General features: G+C 41.4%; 1 protein-coding gene across 1 annotated transcript in view; it reads left to right on the plus strand.

Moving 5' to 3' along the window:
• The first annotated feature begins 22,607 nt into the window (after positions 1 to 22,607).
• Positions 22,608 to 24,405, plus strand: part of tspan9a (tetraspanin 9a) — a 286,905-nt gene continuing 285,107 nt past the window's right edge. Inside the window, exon 1 of the mRNA XM_035798258.2 lies at positions 22,608 to 22,953. The gene's annotated coding sequence lies outside the window, so the exon portion shown is untranslated. The remainder of the gene's footprint in view (positions 22,954 to 24,405) is intronic.

The following is a 24,405-nucleotide window of genomic DNA, read 5'->3' on the forward strand; positions in this document are numbered from 1 at the left end:
CTATAGCAAGCGGCAACGGTGAGAGACTTGTTTCTGGAAAGGTGTATTTTTAGAAGTAGAAGCTCAAATTGTTTGGGCACAGAGCTGGATAGCATGACAAAACTCTGCAGGCTATCTCTGCAGTAGTTTGCCATTCCGCCCCCTTTGGCAGTTCAATCTTGGCGGAAAATGTTATAGTTAGGGATGGAAATTTCAGGGTTTTTGGTGGTCTTCCTAAGCCAGGATTCAGACACGGCTAGGACATTCGGGTTGGCAGAGTGTGCTAAGGCGGTGAATAAAACAAACTTATGGAGGAGGCTTCTAATGTTAACATGCTTGAAAGCAAACCGGGAGTGGAGCTAGGCACTGCTGCGCCTCGATTGAGGAATAGAGAAGGAGTAGGATAAGGGTACGGCTAAAGGCTATAAGAACTGGTCGTCTAGTACATTTTGAACAGAGAGTAAAAGGAGAAGGTTTCTGGACGCGATAGAATAGATTCAAGACATAATGTACCGACAAATGTATGGTAGGATGTGAATACAGTGGAGATAAACCTAGGCATAGAGTGACGATGAGAGAGATATTGTCTCTAGAAACATCATTTAAACCAGGTGATGTCACCGCATGTGTGGGAGGTAGAACTGAATTAGGCATAGGCATATTGAGCAGGGCTAGAGGCTCTACAGTGAAACAAGACAATAATCACTAACCAGAACAGCAATGGACAAGGCATATTGTCATTAGAGAGAGGCATGCGTAGCCGGGTGATCATAGGGGTCCAGTGAGTAGTTAAGCTGGCTGGAGACATTCAGCCAGCCGGGGTGGGCTGGGGGTTAGCAAGGGGCTAGCAAGCTAGCAGAAGGGCCTTAGAGGTGCGTCGTGACGGAAGAAGTCTATTGTAGCCTCCTCGTGCGGTTCTGTCGGCAGACCAGCCGTGATGGATTAGTAGGGTTCCTTGTAGTAAAGGTGCCTATCTAAGGCTATGGTGGTAAATTCCCACTTCCCAAATGGTTATCTACACAACATAAGAATTATCTTGCCTTTTTGGGGGGGGTTATTTGCTTTTCAATGTTTGAAAGATCATTGTGTTGATAGGCACTCTTCCTTGGCTCTTGGCAGCGACTGAACTGTAAATTAAGAGTTTATTTCCAAAACGCTATATCCACCAATTTTTCACATTTGTGTTTTCTTGTCAGAAATTATTGCTTATGTGTACCTTCATGTGTGTGTAAAAAAAGATATGTATGAAAATTACTGTATTGAAAACCTCCCTGGTCTTTGATGTCACAAATGTATAATTTGCACAGTTCTTTATAAAAAAATGTAGTTGTTTTTACATTTGACAATGTAAAACAGTGTGTGAGGGGGATCTACAGTTCCTTCAGAAAGTATTCATACCCCTTGACTTATTCCACATTTTGTTGTATTACATTCTGAATTAAAAATGAATTAAATATTTTTTTCTCACCCATCTATGCAAAATACCCCATAATGACAAACTGAAAATATGTTTTTATAAATGTTTGTACATTTATTGAAAATTAAATACAGAAACATCACATTTACATAAGTATTCACAACCCTGAGTCAATACTTTGCAGAAGCACCGCACCGTTGGTAGCAATTACAGCTGTGAGTCCTTCTGGTTAAGTATTTAATTAAGAGCTTTTCACATTTTTGCAACATTTTCCCATTATTCTTTTCAAAATTCTTCAAGCGCTGTCAAATTGGTTGTTGATCATGGCTAGACCACCATTTTCAGGTCTTCCCATATATTTTCAAGTAGATTTAAGTTTAAACTGTAACTCGGCCACTCAGGAACATTCACTGCCTTCTTGGTAAGCAACCTCAGTGTAGATGTGGCCTTGTGTTTTAGGTTATTGTCTTGCTGAAAGGTGACCATCTCCCAGTGTCTGGTGGAAAGCAGACTGAACCATGTTTTCCTCTAGGATTTTGCCTGCGCTTAGCTCCATTCTGTTTTTTATGCTGAACAACTCCCCATTCCTTTACGATTACAAACATACCCATAACATGGTGCAGCCACCACTATGCTTGGAAATATGGAGAGTGGAACTCAGTAATGTGTTGTATTGGATTTTCCCCAAACATAACACTGTATTCAGGAGAAAAACTGAATTGCTTAGTCACATTTTTTGCAGTATTACTTTAGTTCCTTGTTGCAAACAGGAAGCAGGTTTTGGATTTTTTCAAATTTGTACAGGCTTCCTTCTTTTTACTCTGTCAATTAGGTTAGTATTGTGGAGTAATGGTGTTGATCCATCCTCAGTTTTCTCCTGTCACAGCCATTAAACTCATTAACTGTTTTAAAGTCACCGTTGGTCTCATGGTGAAATCCCTGAGTGGTTTTCTTCCTCTCCAGCAACTGAGTTAGGAAGGACGTCTGTATCTTTGTAGTGACTGGGTGTGTTGATACACCATCCCAAGTGTAATTAATAACTTCACCATACTCAAAGGGATATTGAATGTAAGATGTTTTTCTTCATCTACCAATAGGTGTCCTTCTTTGTTAGGCATTGGGAAAGCTCCCTGGTCTTTGTCGGACCTTACAGATAATTATATGTGTGGGTTACAGACAGTGGTGGAAAAAGTACCCAATTGTCATACTTGAGTAAAAAGCAAAAATACCTTAACAGAAAATGACTCAAGTAAAAGTGAAAGTTACCCAGTAGAATACTAATTGAATAAAAGTCTAAAATGATTTTGATTCATATATATATTGAACTATCAAAAATGATACTTAAGTATCAAAAGTAAAAGTATAAATAATTTCAAATTCCTTATATTATCCAAAGAAGACGGCACCATTAAATTTTTTTTTTTTTTTTACAGTTTACAGTTTTTTTTACAGGCCTGGGGCACACTCCAACACACATCATTTACAAATGAAGCATGTGTGTTTAATGAGTCTGGCAGATCAGAAGCAGTAGCGATGACGTGGGACATTCCCTTGATGAGTGCGTGAATTGGACCCTTTTCTGTCCTGCTAAGCATTCAAAATGTAACGAGTACTTTTAGTTGTCAGAGGAAATGTTTGGAGTAAAAATATATATATATTTTTTAGGAATGTGGAGAAGTAATAGTAAAAGTTGTCAAAAATATAAATAGTAAAGTGAACACGAGTTAAGTAGTACTGGTTACAGAGATGAGGTAGTTATTCAAAAATTATGTTATTAAACTCTGTTTCTGCACACAGGGTGATTCCATGCAACTTATGTGACTTGTTAAGCTAATTTTTACACTTGAACATATTTAGGCTTGCCATAATAAAGGGTATGAATACTTATTGACTCAAGACATTTCAGCTTTTTATTTGTAAACATGTATGAAAACATAATGGGGTACTGTGTATAGGCCAGTGACAACAACATATCTACATTAAATCCATTGTACATTCAGGCTGTAAACAATCAAATGTGGAAAAAGTCCTTTTTTAGCATTTCGAGAGAAAAAGCTAATGATTATTTGTCTCTTTGAAATGAAACCAACAAGTGATAGATTTTAAACAAATACATGTATGTCATTTAACAACCCCATGACATAATTAGAAAGTGAAAAAACACGCACATTTCTTTCATTATTTCTTTAAACAATAAAAGTTAATTAACCAACATTTCAGAACATGGATATATAGCGTTTTGGAATGAAACTCTTCTACCCACTGTATAGAGAAGCAGATTAATGAAGTTGGTAAGAGTAAGACCACTGACCAACTGGGCCAGTCAGTCACCTGTGTCTAAAGATGTTCAAGTCACTACAATACCCCAAAAAAACTGGATTGGTGAAATCCCTTCTTTGTTTCGACAAATAAAAAAACCTGGAAATATCTTTTTAGTGTTCCTAAAATGTACACACCGTTATGGCCATGCATTGTTGGGAAAACATCATTTTACGACTATAGTAGAACATTACTCTGCCATGAAAGTTATTTGCAAATGTTGTTTTAACCTCAGACTCATGTCCCTGAGTTTGTTATATCCTGTCATTTGCCTTATGTCAAATTGGCCCGTTTTCAGGCCTTTGTGATACAAAAGACAGATGTCATAGGAAGGAGAAAAGTCAGTAAGTGAACGGTGAAGCATAAACAGGTACAGTCTCTCACTTCTAATTAACCCCACAGTGGGAGACTGAAGTTCATGGCTGCCTGGCCATTCTCTAATGTCTACCTGACCCCCTAAACATGGGGTAATGGTGATAACACACACATGCACTTGTCACACACACTTAACACACACATACACTTACAGTCTCTTTCTCACTCACTTTCTTTACGACCTAATTACGGCACCAGAGGAGTAACCACTGAGTCCCAGTTCCCATAGTAACTATAATGTGCAAGCTTTCACGCTGTAAAAGTCCCCTTAATGACCCACCCACCTTATTTTATGGAAAATGCCTGCTTGCACGGTGCTGTGTGTGACAGGGATCAGATTTTACACAGAGTTCCTTGTGTGTCTTGGTCAGATGTTTTCACATTGTAGGAGTCTTCCAGAGGATCCCTGCAGAGCTCATAACCAGGGAGCTTTGTTTCCCAACAGGAAAAACACAGCTGACAAACTCACTTAACAGTCAATCACCCAGTTCTCTGCAGCATATAGTGGGCGTGTTGAGCATTCAGATTATCCAATACTTAATTATTCATCAACTTTTTGGGCAATAATTTTTTTGTGTTTTGTGTTAAATGTTTCTTTCCATGATTCGTGAAACACACTGTTATTATAACTGAGCTTTTAAAACAGAGAAGGCAAGTCACATATGAGGTAGCTACACATTCATTCTGACTAGTTGTCCTTCCTTGTTGTGGCACTGGGCTGCGAGCCCAGAAGGGCCTCCCTGATGTACTGAGGGTCCCCATGGACCAGCACACTGTAATTACATAGAACTTAAGGGCCACTCTGAGAATCGAAACAAGCTGCTCTAGGCAGTGCAACATATCCAGTTCTAGTGTCACAAAGATGGAAGAAGTGAAGTTTGTTTATTCAAGGGACAGCTCTTGGTAAGACCATCAAAAAATGGTGCATCTATCCACTTTGTTATGGCACGCCTTTGATAACATTAACCTGTGAAGTCAATCAAACATTATGTTTCGGACATTTTTCTTTTGACTAAAAATGTAAACAAACAAAAAATCTAAAGGTGTATAAATGATTTTTGTATTCTCCATTAACAGGATAAAATGCGGATGATAAAACACGAGAACCGATCAGGCCACAATCACATAAACACTAAAGCGGCAGGCCACATTATAGTAAATAGATTTGAAGCTGCAGGAGTTGGCACTTCTGAAGTGGGACAGTGTATTTGATCATCTACATCTATCAGTAACATGTCAACTAACTATCTGCTAACCGTAATCCTAACCTTAAACCTTATCCTAACCCTAACATTAACCCTAAACCTAACCCAAACTGTAACCCTAGCAAGCAGTTGCTTATCAACACATGTATTGATTGTATGACGGACTATGCGGTCTATCCAAATAAAATGTGACCAACTAAATGACTGACATAACAAGAGGAAAACTGCTGATGCACTACCCCATTTTGAATTTGCATCTTGTGCATTCTACTATTATAAAGTTGTAATAGTAAAATGCACAAGATGCAAATTCGAAATTGGGTAGTGCATCTGCAGTTTTCCTCTTGTTATGTCAGTCATTGCAGGGTGGCGGGTAGCATAGTGGTTAGATCAAATCAAATCAAATCAAATTTATTTATATAGCCCTTCGTACATCAGCTGATATCTCAAAGTGCTGTACAGAAACCCAGCCTAAAACCCCAAACAGCAAACAATGCAGGTGTAAAAGCACAGTGGCTAGGAAAAACTCCCTAGAAAGGCCAAAACCTAGGAAGAAACCTAGAGAGGAACCGGGCTATGTGGGGTGGCCAGTCCTCTTCTGGCTGTGCCGGGTAGAGATTATAACAGAACATGACCAAGATGTTCAAATGTTCATAAATGACCAGCATGGTCGAATAATAATAAGGCAGAACAGTTGAAACTGGAGCAGCAGCACAGTCAGGTGGACTGGGGACAGCAAGGAGCCTTCATGTCAGGTAGTCCTGGGGCACGGTCCTAGGGCTCAGGTCAGTTGAAACTGGAGCAGGAGCATGGCCAGGTGGACTGGGGACAGCAAGGAGTCCTCATGTCAGGTAGTCCTGGGACATGGTCCTAGGGCTCAGGTCCTCCGAGAGAAAGAAAGAGAGAAGGAGAGAATTAGAGAACGCACACTTAGATTCACACAGGACACCGAATAGGACAGGAGAAGTACTCCAGATATAACAAACTGACCCTAGCCCCCGACACATAAACTACTGCAGCATAAATACTGGAGGCTGAGACAGGAGGGGTCAGGAGACACTGTGGCCCCATCCGAGGACACCCCGGACAGGGCCAAACAGGAAGGATATAACCCCACCCACTTTGCCAAAGCACATCCCCACACCACTAGAGGGATATCTTCAACCACCAACTTACCATCCTGAGACAAGGCCGAGTATAGCCCACAAAGATCTCCGCCACGGTACAACCCAAGGGGGGCAACCCAGACAGGCCGACCACAACAGTGAATCAACCCACCCAGGTGACGCACCCCCCCAGGGACGGCACGAGAGAGCCCCAGCAAGCCAGTGACTCAGCCCCCGTAACAGGGTTAGAGGCAGAGAATCCCAGTGGAAAGAGGGGAACCGGCCAGGCAGAGACAGCAAGGGCGGTTCGTTGCTCCAGAGCCTTTCCGTTCACCTTCCCACTCCTGGGCCAGACTACACTCAATCATATGACCCACTGAAGAGATGAGTCTTCAGTAAAGACTTAAAGGTTGAGACCGAGTTTGCGTCTCTGACATGGTTCCATAAAAATGGAGCTCTATAGGAGAAAGCCCTGCCTCCAGCTGTTTGCTTAGAAATTCTAGGGACAATTAGGAGGCCTGCGTCTTGTGACCGTAGCGTACGTGTAGGTATGTACGGCAGGACCAAATCAGAGAGGTAGGTAGGAGCAAGCCCATGTAATGCTTTGTAGGTTAGCAGTAAAACCTTGAAATCAGCCCTTGCTTTGACAGGAAGCCAGTGTAGAGAGGCTAGCACTGGAGTAATATGATCAAATTTTTTGGTTCTAGTCAGGATTCTAGCAGCCGTATTTAGCACTAACTGAAGTTTATTTAGTGCTTTATCCGGGTAGCCGGAAAATAGAGCATTGCAGTAGTCTAACCTAGAAGTGACAAAAGCATGGATTAATTTTTCTGCATCATCTTTGGACAGAAAGTTTCTGATTTTTGCAATGTTACGTAGATGGAAAAAAGCTGTCCTCGAAATGGTCTTGATATGTTCTTCAAAAAGAGAGATCAGGGTCCAGAGTAACGCCGAGGTCCTTCACAGTTTTATTTGAGACGACTGTACAACCATTAAGATTAATTGTCAGATTCAACAGAAGATCTCTTTGTTTCTTGGGACCTAGAACAAGCATCTCTGTTTTGTCCGAGTTTAATAGTAGAAAGTTTGCAGCCATCCACTTCCTTATGTCTGAAACACATGCTTCTAGCGAGGGCAATTTTGGGGCTTCACCATGTTTCCTTGAAATGTACAGCTGTGTGTCATCCGCATAGCAGTGAAAGTTTACATTATGTTTTCGAATAACATCCCCAAGAGGTAAAATATATAGTGAAAACAATAGTGGTCCTAAAACAGAACCTTGAGGAACACCGAAATGTACAGTTGATTTGTCAGAGGACAAACCATTCACAGAGACAAACTGATATCTTTCCGACAGATAAGACCTAAACCAGGCCAGAACATGTCCGTGTAGACCAATTTGGGTTTCCAATCTCTCCAAAAGAATGTGGTGATCGATGGTATCAAAAGCAGCACTAAGGTCTAGGAGCACGAGGACAGATGCAGAGCCTCGGTCCGATGCCATTAAAATGTCATTTACCACCTTCACAAGTGCCGTCTCAGTGCTATGATGGGGTCTAAAACCAGACTGAAGCATTTCGTATACATTGTTTGTCTTCAGGAAGGCAGTTAGTTGCTGCGCAACAGCCTTCTCTAAAATCTTTGAGAGGAATGGAAGATTCGATTTAGGCCGATAGTTTTTATATTTTCTGGGTCAAGGTTTGGCTTTTTCAAGAGAGGCTTTATTACTGCCACTTTTAGTGAGTTTGGTACACATCCAGTGGATAGAGAGCCGTTTATTATGTTCAACATAGGAGGGCCAAGCACAGGAAGCAGCTCTTTCAGTAGTTTAGTTGGGATAGGGTCCAGTATACAGCTTGAAGGTTTAGAGGCCATGATTATTTTCATCATTGTGTCAAGAGATATAGTACTAAAACACTTGAGCGTCTCTCTTGATCCTAGGTCCTGGCAGAGTTGTGCAGACTCAGGACAACTGAGGTTTGGAGGAATACGCAGGTTTAAAGAGGAGTCCGTAATTTGCTTTCTAATAATCATAATCTTTTCCTCAAAGAAGTTCATGAATTTATCACTGCTAAAGTGAAAGTCATCCTCTCTTGGGGAATGCTGCTTTTTAGTTAGCTTTGCCACAGTATCAAAAAGGAATTTCGGATTGTTCTTATTTTCCTCAATTAAGTTAGAAAAATAGGACGATCGAGCAGCAGTAAGGGCTCTTCGGTACTGCACGGTACCGTCCTTCCAAGCTAGTCGGAAGACTTCCAGTTTGGTGTGGCGCCATTTCCGTTCCAATTTTCTGGAAGCTTGCTTCAGAGCTCGGGTATTTTCTGTGTACCAGGGAGCTAGTTTCTTATGAGACATTTTTTAGTTTTTAGGGGTGCAACTGCATCTAGGGTATTGCGCAAGGTTAAATTGAGATCCTCAGTTAGGTGGTTAACGGATTTTTGTCCTCTGGCGTCCTTGGGTAGGCAGAGGGAGTCTGGAAGGGCATCAAGGAATCTTTGTGTTGTCTGTGAATTTATAGCACGACTTTTGATGTTCCTTGGTTGGGGTCTGAGCAGATTATTTGTTGCAATTGCAAACGTAATAAAATGGTGGTCCGATAGTCCAGGATTATGAGGAAAAACATTAAGATCCACAACATTTATTCCATGGGACAAAACTAGGTCCAGCGTATGACTGTGACAGTGAGTGGGTCCAGAGACATGTTGGACAAAACCCACTGAGTCGATGATGGCTCCAAAAGCCTTTTGGAGTGGGTCTGTGGACTTTTCCATGTGAATATTAAAGTCACCAAAGATTAGAATATTATCTGCAATGACTACAAGGTCTGATAGGAATTCAGGGAACTCAGTGAGAAACGCTGTATATGGCCCAGGAGGCCTGTAAACAGTAGCTATAAAAAGTGATTGAGTAGGCTGCATAGATTTCATGACTAGAAGCTCAAAAGACGAAAACGTTTTTTTTTTTTTTTTTTTTGTAAATTGAAATTTGCTATCGTAAATGTTAGCAACACCTCCGCCTTTGCGGGATGCACGGGGATATGGTCACTAGTGTAGCCAGGAGGTGAGGCCTCATTTAACACAGTAAATTCATCAGGCTTAAGCCATGTTTCAGTCAGGCCAATCACATCAAGATTATGATCAGTGATTAGTTCATTGACTATAATTGCCTTTGAAGTAAGGGATCTAACATTAAGTAGCCCTATTTTGAGATGTGAGGTATCATGATCTCTTTCAGTAATGACAGGAATGGAGGTGGTCTTTATCCTAGTGAGATTGCTAAGGCGAACACCGCCATGTTTAGTTTTGCCCAACTTAGGTCGAGGCACAGACACGGTCTCAATGGTGATAGCTGAGCTGACTACACTGACTATGCTAGTGGCAGACTCCACTATGCTGGCAGGCTGGCTAATAGCCTGCTGCCTGGCCTGCACCCTATTTCATTGTGGAGCTAGAGGAGTTAGAGCCCTGTCTATGTTGGCAGATAAGATGAGAGCACCCCTCCAGCTAGGATGGAGTCCGTCACTCCTCAGCAGGTCAGGCTTGGTCCTGTTTGTGGGTGAGTCCCAGAAAGAGGGCCAATTATCTACAAATTCTATCTTTTGGGAGGGGCAGAAAACAGTTTTCAACCAGCGATTGAGTTGTGAGACTCTGCTGTAGAGCTCATCACTCCCCCTAACTGGGAGGGGGCCAGAGACAATTACTCGATGCCGACACATCTTTCTAGCTGATATGCACGCAGAAGCTATGTTGCGCTTGGTGATCTCTGACTGTTTCATCCTAACATCGTTGGTGCCGACGTGGATAACAATATCTCTATACTCTCTACACTCGCCAGTTTTAGCTTTAGCCAGCACCATCTTCAGATTAGCCTTAACGTCGGTAGCCCTGCCCCGGGTAAACAGTGTATGATCGCTGGATGATTCGCTTTAAGTCTAATACTGCGGGTAATGGAGTCGCCAATGACTAGAGTTTTCAATTTGTCAGAGCTAATGGTGGGAAGCTTCGGCGTCTCAGACCCCGTAACGGGAGGAGTAGAGACCAGAGAAGACTCGGCCTCTGACACCGACCCGCTGCTTAATGGGGAAAACCGGTTGAAAGTTTCTGTCTGCTGAATGAGCGACACCGGTTGAGCTTTCCTACAGCATTTCCTTCCAGAAACCGTGAGAAAGTTGTCCGGCTGCGGGGACTGTGCCAGGGGATTTATACTACTATCTGTACTTACTGGTGGCACAGACGCTGTTTCATCCTTTCCTACACTGAAATTACCCTTGCCTAACGATTGCGTCTGAAGCTGGGCTTGCAGTACAGCTATCCTCGCCGTAAGGCGAGCACAGCGGCTGCAATTAGAAGGCATCATGTTAATGTTACTACTTAGCTTCGGCTGTTGGAGGTCCTGACGAATCGTGTCCAGATAAAGCGTCCGGAGTGAAAAAGTTGAGGAAAAAATAAATATATGAACGGTAATTAAAAAGTGAAACCCGTAAAGTTGTCAGGTAGCAAAATAGGTTGGCAACAAAACGCACAGCAATTCGAAAACAAGCCTGCAAGTTGTTAGAGGGTTGGGCCAGTAACCGAAAGGTCGCTGGTCTGAATACCTGAGGCTGAGTCACTGGCTTACTGGTGCTCTTCCATGCCGTCCCTAGGAGGGGTGCGTCACTTGAGTGGGTTGAGTCACTGACGTGGTCTTCCTGTCTGGGTTTGGCGCCCCCCCTTGTGCAGTGGTTGTGCAGTGGCGGAGATCTTTGTGGGCTATACTCGGTCTTGTCTCAGGATGGTAAGTTGGTGGTTGAAGATATCCCTCTAGTGGTGTGGGGGCTGTGCTTTGGCAAAGTGGGTTTGATTATATCCTGCCTGTTTGGCCCTGTCCGGGGGTATCATCGGATGGGGCCACAGTGTCTCCTGACCCCTTCTGTCTCAGCCTCCAGTATTTATGCTGCAGTAATTTATGTGTCGGGGGGCTAGGGTCAGTCTGTTATATCTGGAGTATTTCTCCTGTTTTATCCGGTGTCCTGTGTGAATTTAAGTATGCTCTCTCTATCTCTTTCTCTCTTTCTTTCTCTCTCAGAGGACCTGAGCCCTAGGACCATGCCTCAGGACTACCAAGCATCATGACTCCTTGCGGTCCCCAGTCCACCTGGCCGTGCTGCTGCTCCAGTTTCAACTGTTCTGCCTGCGGCTATGGAATCCTGACCTGTTCACCAGACCTGTCCCCGACCTGCTGTTTTCAACTCTCTAGAGACAGCAGGAGCGGTAGAGATACTCTCAATGATCGGCTATAAAAAGCCAACGGACATTTACTCCTGAGGTGCTGACCTGTTGCACCCTCGACAACTACTGTATTATTATTTGACTATGCTGGTCATTTATGAACATTTGAACATCTTGGCCATGTTCTGTTATAATCTCCACCCGGCACAGCCAGAAGAGGACTGGTCACCCCTCATAGCCTGGTTCCTCTCTAAGTTTCTTCCTAGGTTTTGGCCTTTCTAGGGAGTTTTTCCTAGCCACCTTGCTTCTACACCTGCATTGCTTGCTGTTTGGGGTTCTAGGCTGGGTTTCTGTACAGCACTTTGAGATATTAGCTGATGTAAGAAGGGCTATATAAATAAATTTGATTTGATTAGAATACCTGAGCCGACAAGGTGAAAAATCTGTCGATGTGCCTTTGAGTAAGGCACTTAACTCTAAATTTTTCCAGGGGTGCCGTACTACTATGGCTGACACTGTAAAACTACACATTTCACTGCACCTATCTGGTGTATGTCACAATAGCATGAGTGTCACGCCTTGGTCTTAGTATTTTGTGTTTTCTTTATTTATTTGGTCAGGCCAGGGTGTGACATGGGTTATTGTGGTGTGTTTTTTGTCTTGGGGTTTTGTGGGGTGTCTAATTAGTCTATGGCTGCCTGAGGCGGTTCTCAATCAGAGTCAGGTGATTATCGTTGTCTCTGATTGGGAGCCATATTTAGGCAGCCATATTCTGTGAGTGTTTTCGTGGGTGATTGTTCCTGTCTCTGTGTAGTTGTTCACCAGACAGGCTGTATAGGTTTTCTCGTTCCGTTTGTTGTTTTTGTATATTATAAGTTATTTCATGTCTCGTTCACTTTTATTAAAGAACATGAGTAACCACCACGCCGCATTTTGGTCCGCTTCTCCTTCAACAGACGAACGGCGTTACAATGAGTGTACAAAATATTAGGAACACCTGCTCTTCCATGACTTAGACTGACCAGGTGGAAGCTATGATCCCTTATTGATGTCACCAGTTAAATCCACTTAAATCAGTATAGATGAAGGGGAGGAGACAGGTCAAAGAAGTATTTTTAAGTCTTGAGACAATTGAAACATGGATTGTGTATGTGTGCCAATCAGAGGGTGATTGAAGAAGACAAAATATTTAAGGGTCTTTGAACGGTGTATGGTAGTAGGTGCCAGGCGCACCAGTCTGAGTGTGTCAATAACTTCAGTGCTGCTGGGTTGTTCACGCTCAACAGTTTCCAGTGTGTATCATGAATGGTCCACCACCCAAAGGACATCTAGCCAACTTGACACAACTGTGGGAAGAATTGGAGTCAACATGAGCCAGCATCCATGTGGAACTCTTTCGACACCTTGTAGGATCCATGCCCCGACGAAAGGTGTTCTTAATGTTTTGTACACTCAGTGTATATACAGTACAGTATAAATAGAGGGGTGTGAACTGTCATGGACAGTGCTTGTGTCCATAGAAATAGACGTGTTGTGGTTATAAGTGAGGTTTAAAGGGAACATTATGTGATGCGAGTTGTGCTGGTGTGGAATATTTCTACTCCAGTTTCTGTTGCCCCTCTTGTCGCTATCTCTCTCTCTCACACACACACACACTCTCTCTCCCTCTCTCCAGATGGGTGGTTGGCAGTTGCACGGCCCACAGAATCGGGATCGGAGCATGTGCATTGCGTGATGATGGAGGAAAAATGGCTGTGCTCACATTCCAGGACATTGCCTCTGGCAAATGGTCATCTCAATAGCTTCTGGGTTCCAGTTGAAAGGTTTATCTGCCACCTTTGGCTCCTTGAGTCCTTGTCCCCCAGCTGCTTGTCAAGCTCCTGCCAGCAAGGATATGAATGGATACAAATGGATACAACATTTGATTTGATTACTGTCAAATTCTCTAAAACTACGTTGGAGGCGGCTTATGGTAGAGAAGTGAACATTCAATTCTTGGGCAACAGCTCTGGTGGAAATTCCTGCAGTCAGCATGACAATTGCTCTCTCCCTCAAAACTTGAGAAATCTGTGGCATTGTGTTGTGTGACAAAACTGCACATTTTAAAGTGGCCTTATATTGTCCCCAGCACAAGGTGCACCTGTGTAATGATCCGGCTGTTTAATCAGCTTCTTGATATGCCACACCTGTCAGGTGGATGGATTATACTTGAAAATGATAAATGCTCACTAACAGGGATGTAAACAACTTTGTGCACAGCATTTGAGAGAAATACCCTTTTTGTGCTTATGGAATCACAAGGGATTTTTTTTATTTCAGCTCAAACATAGGACCAACACTTTACATGTTGCGTTTATATTTTTGTTCAGTGTATTTTTTGTTATACAGCATGAGGAACCTGAATTTTGACTTACCATGAAAAATGCTTTCTTGCTAAATGTCAGCAACATGTTCAATGAAGCCCAAAGGTCCTAAAATGCCCTCAATTTTCACTTACCTCAGAGTACATTTGTGACCAATATGTACAATGGATATTACTTTAATGGTTTTTAAAGTAGCTTCCCATAGATTGAACGTCAACTAGCAGCATAGAGCACCGTTGTTCACAAACAGCTTAATGTTAAAAACAGGGAAATTGAACTCGCTAACCATGTAATCTAATACAAGCAAATCCCATTTAAGAAGCTATATGAGCCGACTTGGAGGAGTCCCTATAGAGTTTTTAGGGTAGTAAAATCAAAGCCCTTTCCACCCTGTAATCAACAGTTAGTGTGAAAGCTTAACTCCTGGGTATACGCTCAGAGCCACTGGACGTTGACACACTCCCAGAACGGGAAACACATTGACATCTGGACATTCACTAAAGGATCTAGAGATATTAAAGATACACATAGTTATAGATGTTTTGCTACTATTCTTTGTGTAACTTCATACCACATTCACCAACACCATATACAAATAAGAACATCAACATACTTTAAAAGCCCAGTGCAGTCAAAAAAGTGATTTGTCTGTGTTATATCTATCCACACAATGAGGTTGGAATAATATTGTGAAATTGTGAAAAAACGATAATGCCCATTTAGTGTAAGAGCTGTTTGAAAAGACGGCCTGAAATTTCAGCGGGTTTTGGTAGGAGGGAGTTGTGGCCTTCCATGATGACATCACAATGCAGTAAATGAGTTAATTAGTAATAGACCAATCATTTTTTATATTTTTATTTTACCTTTAACTAGGCAAGTCAACAAATTCTTATTTTCAGTGACGGCCTAGGAACAGTGGGTTAATTGCCTTGTTCAGTGGCAGAACGACAGATTTTTACCTTGTCAGCTCGGGGATTCGATCTTGCAACCTTCCGGTTACTAGTCCAAGAAAGGAAGAAATAAGAAAGGAGTTTCAAACCTCTGCCAATAACAGCTAAGTTTCAGTTTTCCACTCTCAGACAGTCCTAGCAAAATTATTACTTGAAAAATTCCTTTTTGCTAAGAAGCAATTTTTGTATTATTTTTGACAATTCTACTTGAAAACAAATCATAGTAAAGTACTTAATTGTTACCCAGAAATGATTGAATATAGAGAAGAAAAAACATCTGCATTCAACCTTTAAAGTAAACAGAATTAGACGTAGTGTACAAACAGAAGGGTAGAGACAGTATTACTGTCACGGCCGTCAAAAGAAGTGGACCAAAGTGCAGCGTGGTACATTTTATTTTAAAATGCCACCAACAAACAAAAGCTACAACCGTGACATTTACAGGGCTAAGCGCCACTAACAAAGTTAACTACCCACACTGAAGGGGGAGGGGGAAAGGGCTACCTAAGTATGATTCCCAATCAGAGACAACGATAGACAGCTGTCCCTGATTGAGAACCATACCCGGCCAACACATAGAAATAAAGAAACATAGAAAACAAAACATAGAATGCCCACCCCACATCACACCCTGACCTAACCAAATAGAGAAATAAAACATCTCTCAGAGGTCAGGGCGTGACAATTACCTCCACAACGTATTATAATCAGATAACTAAGCGATGCACCAGATGTGATATAATTGACTTCTCTGACTGGCCAGTCGGTCCCATCAGCGGTGATGGAGATCTGTGTTGCCACCAGCTGTGATATAGGAACATCATCACCACCATATCCCCTGGGCCATGCAGGAGCTGTTCTCTGCTGAAGGGCTCTACTAGTGAACCTCCGATTCACATTACAAGCCTCCCTGCAGTGACAGTGACAAGTCAAGATGTTGTCTTTTTTTATGGTCCTGCGCTGCACTCAGCACCTATATCTGTGCTTTTGACATGAGATAACAATTGATTGAAAACTGAATTGTCAGAGGCAGAGCACGTCATTTGAAGGACACTTGGTTAGACAGCCAAAGTATCATGAAGTACAATTTAGGCTACGGCACAAGCCTTCTATGCCATTTTGTTCATTCCTTTGCCAACACCATATTACAGTTTCTCTGCTAAACGGAAAAGTTATGGTGTGGTTATGGTTTATGTACATTATAATATAAAAAAGGACATCATGTGTTTCCTATATCACAACCAACCACACTTAAGGAGGGAGAGAAAAGAATTAGGCTATCCCACTCTCTGTTCTTTACAGTCACATGCACTTTCCGCAGATCATAAAACATAGTTATCTCTTTCATAGAAACAATGTTAGGCTTTATGTACTCTGAAAGATTTAGAACATGTTTTGTAAAATGGCACTTATTTTGCCAGACTAAAGCTTGTGAGCATAAGCAAAGCTATTTGTTTATTGAGTTGAATAGGCTGATGAAAGCAGCCTATCTCTAAAGGGTCACTCATCTCTCATAAGTGAACACTCATTAAATCCGGGTCCGAATGAAGAAATAATAGGATTGTATTGTGAAATATGCAAACGGAAAACATATACCCACAATCAACCATAGAAATATAATCCATAGATGGCAGTTCCCATTCAAGTCAGGACTGGCATACATTGCTCGTGCACACATGAGATTCACAGTCAAATTGCCAGGGTAAGAGGTTACAAAACCCTTCTGTGAATTATATGTCTATGGCCACACTGCAACAAGCTGTAGCCTATATTTGTTGAGCATGCTGCCCAAACTGTGGCCCTTCCGACATTAGGCATACTGGTAATTGCAAAAATAAAGGAAGCACTTGAATAAACAAGGGATAGAAAGTATATGTTATGTTGTGGGGTGTATTTTCCAGGCATGGTTTAGGTCCACTTGTAGAATCTATGCCAAGGCGCATTGAATCTGTTCTGGCAGCTTGTGGTGGTGCAACGTCCTTTTAAGACACTTTATGTTGGTGTTTCCTTCATTTAGGCAGATACCTGTATGTGCTTGTGATAAAACATAATAAACTATTGATTTTATGTGGCTAAATTATGCTCTCTGGTGTATTTTGAACATTGAGAGCGAGCTCCTGTGTGTAACGTCTGCTTCCAACTCACACGCTCAAACACGTAGATCCCCTGAACGCAGCTCACTTTCCAGCTCACACTGTCAAACACATAAATCCCCTGAACGCAGCTCACTCGCCAGATCCCATTCACCTGAATTCTAATCAGCTGTTCACACACCTGTATGTCATTATCACACAGTATTTAGTTAAGGTCTTTGCACCCCGTCATTGTGAGGTATTGTTTGTTTTGTGACACGCTTCTTTTGGAGCGCTGTACTCTTCTGGTGAATGATGGTTTTTGCCTACCTCACTAATGACACCTTTTGCCTATTCATTGCCTGTACTTCAGCCTATTGGATTTCATGTTATCAACCTATTGCCTGATCTCCCGGACTAAGTTGCTAGTCTTTTCCCTGCCTGTACTGTTGCCATTTTGGACCCCCTGTGTAGGACCTTCTGCCTGACCCTGGACCCAGCTACCTGCCTCCTCCTGTGGTCCTTTGCAAGAAACACCTGCTGCCCCCTGCACTTGAAACCATCTCTCTGTCTCCCATTATGTTCATTAGACTGTGGTTGGATAAAATTATAATGAAAAAAATTACATAATTGAAAAGAACATAATTTGGGCTGTAATGAGCCCCAACATTCAAATCATTAGGTCATCACACCATTGATACAGCTACGGTTGCTAATAATTGATCAAATCCCAGGGTGGGACACTTTTTGGCCTGGGGACATTATTTGGCATGACAGGCCCCTACCTCCTCTCCTCCCCCATCTGATGATTAGCAGAGCACTACAGATAAACTGTGTACTGTATATGTAATATATACAGTATTGTATACATTTCCTTGACACTGAGACTGGTGTTTTGCGGGTACTCTTTAATAAAGCTGCCAGTTGAGGACTTGTGAGGCGTCTGTTTCTCAAACTAGACACACTAATGTACTTGTCCTCTTGCTCAGTTGTGCACCGGGGCCTCCCACTCCTCTTTATATTCTGGTTAGAGCCAGTTTTCACTGTTCTGTGAATGGAGTAGTACACAGCGTTGTATGAGATTTTCATATTCTTGGAAATTTCTGGCATGGAATAGCCATCATTTCTCAGAACAAGAATAGACATGAGTTTCGGAAGATAGTTATTTGTTTCTGGCCATTTTGAGCCTGTAACTGAACCCACAAATGCTGATGCTCCAGATACTCAACTAGTCTAAAGGCCAGTTTTATTGCTTCTTTAATCAGAACTACAGTTTTTAGATGTGCTAACATAATTGCAAAAGGGTTTTCTATTGATCAATTAGCATTTTAAAATGATACATTTGGATTAGCTACCACAATGTGCCATTTGAACACAGGATTGACGTTTGCTGATAATGAGCATCTGTACGCCTAATGTATGTAGATATTCCATTCAAAATCAGCCGTTTCCAGCTACAATAGTAATGTCTACACTGTCTTTCTGATCAATTTGATGTTGTTTTAATGGACAAAAAAAGTGATTTTCTTTCAAAAACAAGTACGCTAATAATGTCTACACTGTATTTCTGATTAATTTGATGTTGTTTTAATGGACAAAAAATGTGCTTTTCTTTCAAAAACAAGTACATTTCTATGTGACCCCAAACTTTTGAACGGTAGTGTACATAAAAATAAAAATAATTCAGCCCGTAAACCCCTGCATTAATCCGGCCTTGATGAAATCAGACAGTTGTTTGCATGCACAGTGGTGTGGTCTACTTTTATACATAGTACTGTCTTACAGTATTTGTCCTTGTGAGCAAACACACTACAGGCAGCAGCCGGCACATGTTGTGCAAAAAAGAACGGTCGCCTTTTTGAAGACTTTGGTTTACAAAGGTGCTGAACTTTAGTATGTATATACAGTAAGTGATGGTTGTATGACATTACACCATAAAATTCTTCCCAGTACTTTATCATTTGTTTTAATGGATTAGATTGCAACCTCTTGCTCAACAAGCAAACCTCTGGATTAATGATGTAGTAGCACCGGGAATGTCTGGGCTTATTCAAGGTCCCCAGCCATGTCTGTGGGCTGACGGAGCCTCGGAGGACACCTTGCACCTGAGTCTCAGCCAGTAAGAGGGGAAAGCCACCGCAGTTACAACAATAAACACCGGGTGATTGGACGACAACTGACTTCAGACAAATGGGCCATGCCTGATTGGCTCTGATTGAGCTAATTAAAGTCTATTTGATATGAGGGTTTAATACATGGTGACCATGGTGACCTGCTTTTAATGGGAGAGTGGTTCACAGAACCAAACTAAGGAGGTAAGAATGGAAGGAAAAGCTGATGATTATAACAGTGAGGTCTGACTCTACCTCGTCAGTCACATGTTGGCCTAGCATAGATTATAACTATGATGAAAAAATATATAGTATACAAATATAGTATGTACACCCTCCTTTGCAGAGGGCACATACTGTGAGTATATATATATTTATTAATCTACAAGGGCTCCCAAGTGGCTAGAGGTGTCACTACAGACCCGGGTTCAATTCCAGACTGTATTACAACCGGACGTGATTGGGAGTTCCACAGGGCGGCGCACAGTCGTCCGGGTTTGGCTGCGGTAGGGCGTCATTGTAAATAACAATTTGTTCTCAACTGACTTGCCTTGTTAAATAAAATAATAACAAAATATGTTCACTGTATGTGATCATTCATGCAGGTAGATACATTTTTAGATACCCATTCAATCTGTATCACAGAATTCCCTTGCCATACCCTGGTTGGGAATGCATTTCAGTCATACTGACTTCCAACTCATACAGTTGTGGGAGACCTGCCAGCAGAAAAGATGTAGTGGGATAATGGAGTGTGGTAATGCAATCACTTCTGCATTAAAATGGGCCCATACAGAGGCAGAAAAAGCCTGGCATGGTTAGCTTGATTTACAGTAAATCAGGAGCAGGTAGGGAGATTCCCGTTTTGCATGGAGGATTTCCACAGAACGCCACTGTAACCCCACTGTATATTGTAATTCACATCTATGCTAGTGGCCACTAGTTATGGTCCTTCCACTACAATAAGCTTCACTACAGTAATAAATACAAAAATCCTTCTATAACCTGTCTCCTCCCCTTCATCTACACTGATTGAAGTGGATTTAACAAGTGACATCAATAACGGATCATAACTTTCACCTGGATTCACTTGGTCAGTCTATATCATGGAAAGAACAGGTGTCCTTAATGTTTTGTATACTCAGTATATATTTAGTGGGACTAAATTTACAGTATATTGCTTTCTGTCAGCATCTGAACCTAAGTACCCTTCTTTGTCTTAATTTTACTGTCTGAATGAAAGCTGTTGGCTCCTGAAGTTACAGTTGGTAGAGGCTCCATGAAGAGGTTTTAAGTGAGCAGTCATTCGACAATGTTTTGAAAGAAATGGCGACTGACTTCCACTCAAATGGTTCCATCCATGTGTTGTTTAATGGTTATGCTTTTTAGACTGATCGAGGATTGTAGAGGATTTCTGTTTCACATAGTGGATCTGATTCTCACGCTGATAACAATGGCTTTACAAGTAGCAGTACCATGTTAGCCAACAACAGGGCCAGATGTTAACACACTTCATGGAGGAACGTAATTGACCAAAAGGAAAAGTGGAAACAGACATGTAGATCAGTGTTGCTTCCTTTGTTACAAAACCATGTGTGTCGTCTTCCAGCGAAGCCTGGACTGTGAGGCTTGGCAGCAGGACAAACCCAGCCTCCGTAACAGTCTCACAAGGGAAGTGGAAATATAGGCTGTGTTACATGCTCCTTGGGAACATCTAGGTACATGATGTCATAGCGAGACAGATAAGTAACAATATGGTCAAAATCTGTTAAAATCCATTCCGTAAATCTTTATAATGTAATGTGACGTTAGTCAATGGTGTGTGCCATATCAATCTGAGCCGTTTTCCCCACCAGTGCCCTCCAATAGGAAGGGCTAGGACATGAGATAAACAAGCCATACTCCGGCAGACTGCATTCCGGATCCGGACCTAGACGCAGAACAGGGTTTATTACGGACCACGGGTCCCAACAAAGAAAAATTTGAATGTCCCAAAGGTTGCGAGCTCGAATCTCATCACAGACAACTTTAGCATTTTAGCTAATTAGCAACTGTTCATCTACTTACTACTTTTGAACTACTTAGCATGTTAGCTAACCCTTTCCCCAAACCTTTAACCTAACCCCTAATCTTAACCCTAACTCCTACCTAACGTTAGCGAGCTAGCTACCTAGCTAGAATTCATAACCTATCATACCCTTCGCAAATTCGTAACATATTGTACGTTTTGAATTTCGTAACATATTGTACTTTTTGCAAATTTGTAACATATAATACACATTGTAATTCATAACATATCATCCGTGATGAGTGATGGACATCCACAAATGAATACATACCATACCAAACGCAACATATCATAATAAATGAGGTATCATGCATTTACGTACAGAATAATAGGAAATGCTCCGAAACCAGGTTGTTGCAAATTGACCTATAAAGCAAGTATGGTATGATTGTATTGTATCTTCATGTCATAGGCCTAAATGGAAGTCAATTGCACGTTTCTTTATGTATCAAGTAGCTAAGTATTAGCATATTAGTTAACGTGTCAGACTACAGCAATACAACACATGTCAAAAGGAATTAGCATTAGGTATTCATTGTGGTTTAGGTATAGCCTACTGATGTTGCTTGTGACAAAACACTGATAAATCACTGAGGCCACCAGACTGTTAAACAGCCACCACTAACATTGAGTGGCTGCTGCCATACATGTAAAAAATGTATCACTAGCCACTTTAAACAATGTCACTTAATATAACGTGTACATACCCTACATTACTCATCTCATGTGTATATACTGTACTCTATACCACCTACTGCATCTTGCCATCTTTATGTAATACATGTATCACTAGCTACTTTAAACAATGCCACTTAATATAATGTTTACATACCCTACATTACTCATCTCATGTGTATATACTGTACTCAATACCAACTACTGCATCTTGCCTATGCCGTTTCTGTACCATCACTCATTCATATATCTTTATGTACATATTCTTCATCCCTTTACAGCTGTGTGTATACGGTAGCTGTTGTGAAATTGTTAGGTTAGATTACTAGTTGGTTATTACTGCATTGTCGGAACTAGAAGCACAAGCATTTCGCTACACTCGCATTAACATCTGCTAACCATGTGTATGTGACAAATAAAATGTGATTTTATTTTTTATTTGACAGGAATAATCCATTGTTTAAGAATATTTACATTCCCTAAGACTCAACTCTCAAGAGTAATCTGTCAGAAATTCACTTTACATGATACTTTCAAATTGTTAAAAGAGTTTTGGAATAACGGTTCCTTTGAAAATGGAGTTCCCAAATATACCTACCTCCCTGTAGAGACAGTCCTTGTAGTTATGCCGCGTTCCAGTACTACTCGGAACTAGGAAGTTGGGAAATTTCCGACTTGCTAAATGGTTGTAGTTATACACGTGCCGCATTCAACGAATCACCAATTAGGACATTCCCGAGTTTCCTAGTTCCGACTAGCATAGGAACGCGGCAGAAGTAAACTTCTCTACTGTTTTCCAGCGTGCTCGATTTCCGTATCCAACCGGGGACATCCATTTCCATCATCACCATAGGTTAGTTAGAGGGAGTAACGGTGTCAGAAGTACAGAAAGTCCCGATTTACGTCTTCGCTAAACAGCCGAGGCACCTTGGAGGCACAAAGCTGGAACACATTAGGAAACAGTAATATATCGTGGTGGAAGAACGAATTCAAACTTTATTATTTGCTTGGAAGTTCCGAGGCATAGTTTTTATTCTGGACTTGTTTTCCGCTGATACAAGTCTGACAGTTAACAACAAAGTAACTTGTACGGTGATTCTCAACAGGTAAGACCGCATATTAAAGGCTACATTATATTGCAGTAATTTAGGCTACAGTACTGTCTTGAGTCAATTACTAGGTGTTACTTTGAATTCCAGTTAAATAACTGTATCAACTTAGCTGGTAGCTTGTTTTGCTATGCAGTTGATTTCTCCAGACTATCCTTCGCTTTTTGGGCTTCATGCAGAGAGAGCAGAGCACACATGTAGCCTGTAATTTGTTAGAATATAACGTTGTAGGCTTGTTGCTATATGTTTAGAAATGTAGTGTACCACAACGTTATATCACGTTCATATGTTAGTTACGTGCGATGAATGTGTTAAATGTACATATAGTCCCTATAGCATACTAAATTAATATAAAATCAAATGTAGCCTTACATAAAGGTCTGGACAAACAAAATTCGCACGGCTGATTACATCAATGATTTACTTTTCGGTAGATAGTTTTCAAGTGTGATTATCCTACTAGTGAGCATAAAAGATGCCAGTTGATTTCTGCATTCAGTATTCCTAAAACTAAAGGAATGCATATGGGTTATGGCTCTCTCATGCACAGATTTAAGGAATGTGACGAATCAAAACATACATCCAGAGCACTTTGAGGACGAACAGCTGAGAGGCGTCTAGTGCTAGTATGTGAGAAGCATGACTTGTCGAACAATTGGCGCGATTACTGGCAGGGTCTCTCATAGCTTGAGTGCCATAGTGATGGTCTGTCTCTGTGTTGCAAAGGCTGTGTCTGAAGCAGCGATAAAGACTGTTTATACGCTTATAACAATGTTACTACATCTGCATCAATGGCTTTTCAGACCAAGATATGACAAGATATGATCGTTTACCACGACTGCGTTGGACCTTTGACCGTTTGTAACACACGTAAATGGTTTCAATTCCCCAAAATTAACACGTCTTTTAAAATAATCACGTATGTATAGTCGAATTTGTCGTTTCAAAATGTACGTTTTCGTATGTTTTTCAAGTTTTGAACAGATATTTTTGTAAATGTCATCCGATGCTGCGTTGTCTGTTATTCATTCAACGTGTTGTGTTTCTGTGATACTCAAGAGGCTGAGAAATTGGCGATTGAGCTAATTTGACATATGGTACGACATAAAATATCCACTAATAGGCAATGTAATATATATTAGCTTTACATTTGGAACGCTATGGGCTATCAACTCATTTCCAATTGCATCTGAAAGATGAGAATTTTGACTTGTTATAGAGACATTGGCAGGACATTTTAGCATACATGTTTACATATAGAGTGGGGGACTCCAAATCTGGGGTGGCTCCATTTCTACCGAACAAAAATAAATACAACATGCAACAATTACAACAGTTTTACCGAGTTGCAGTTCATATAAGGAAATCATTCAATTGAAATAAATTCATTAGGCCCTAATCTATGGATTTCACATGACTGGGCAGCGGCACAGCCATGGGTGGGCCTTG

This window comes from Oncorhynchus keta, chromosome 22 (genome assembly GCF_023373465.1).
Source record: "Oncorhynchus keta strain PuntledgeMale-10-30-2019 chromosome 22, Oket_V2, whole genome shotgun sequence".
Classification (NCBI taxonomy): Eukaryota; Metazoa; Chordata; class Actinopteri; order Salmoniformes; family Salmonidae; genus Oncorhynchus; species Oncorhynchus keta.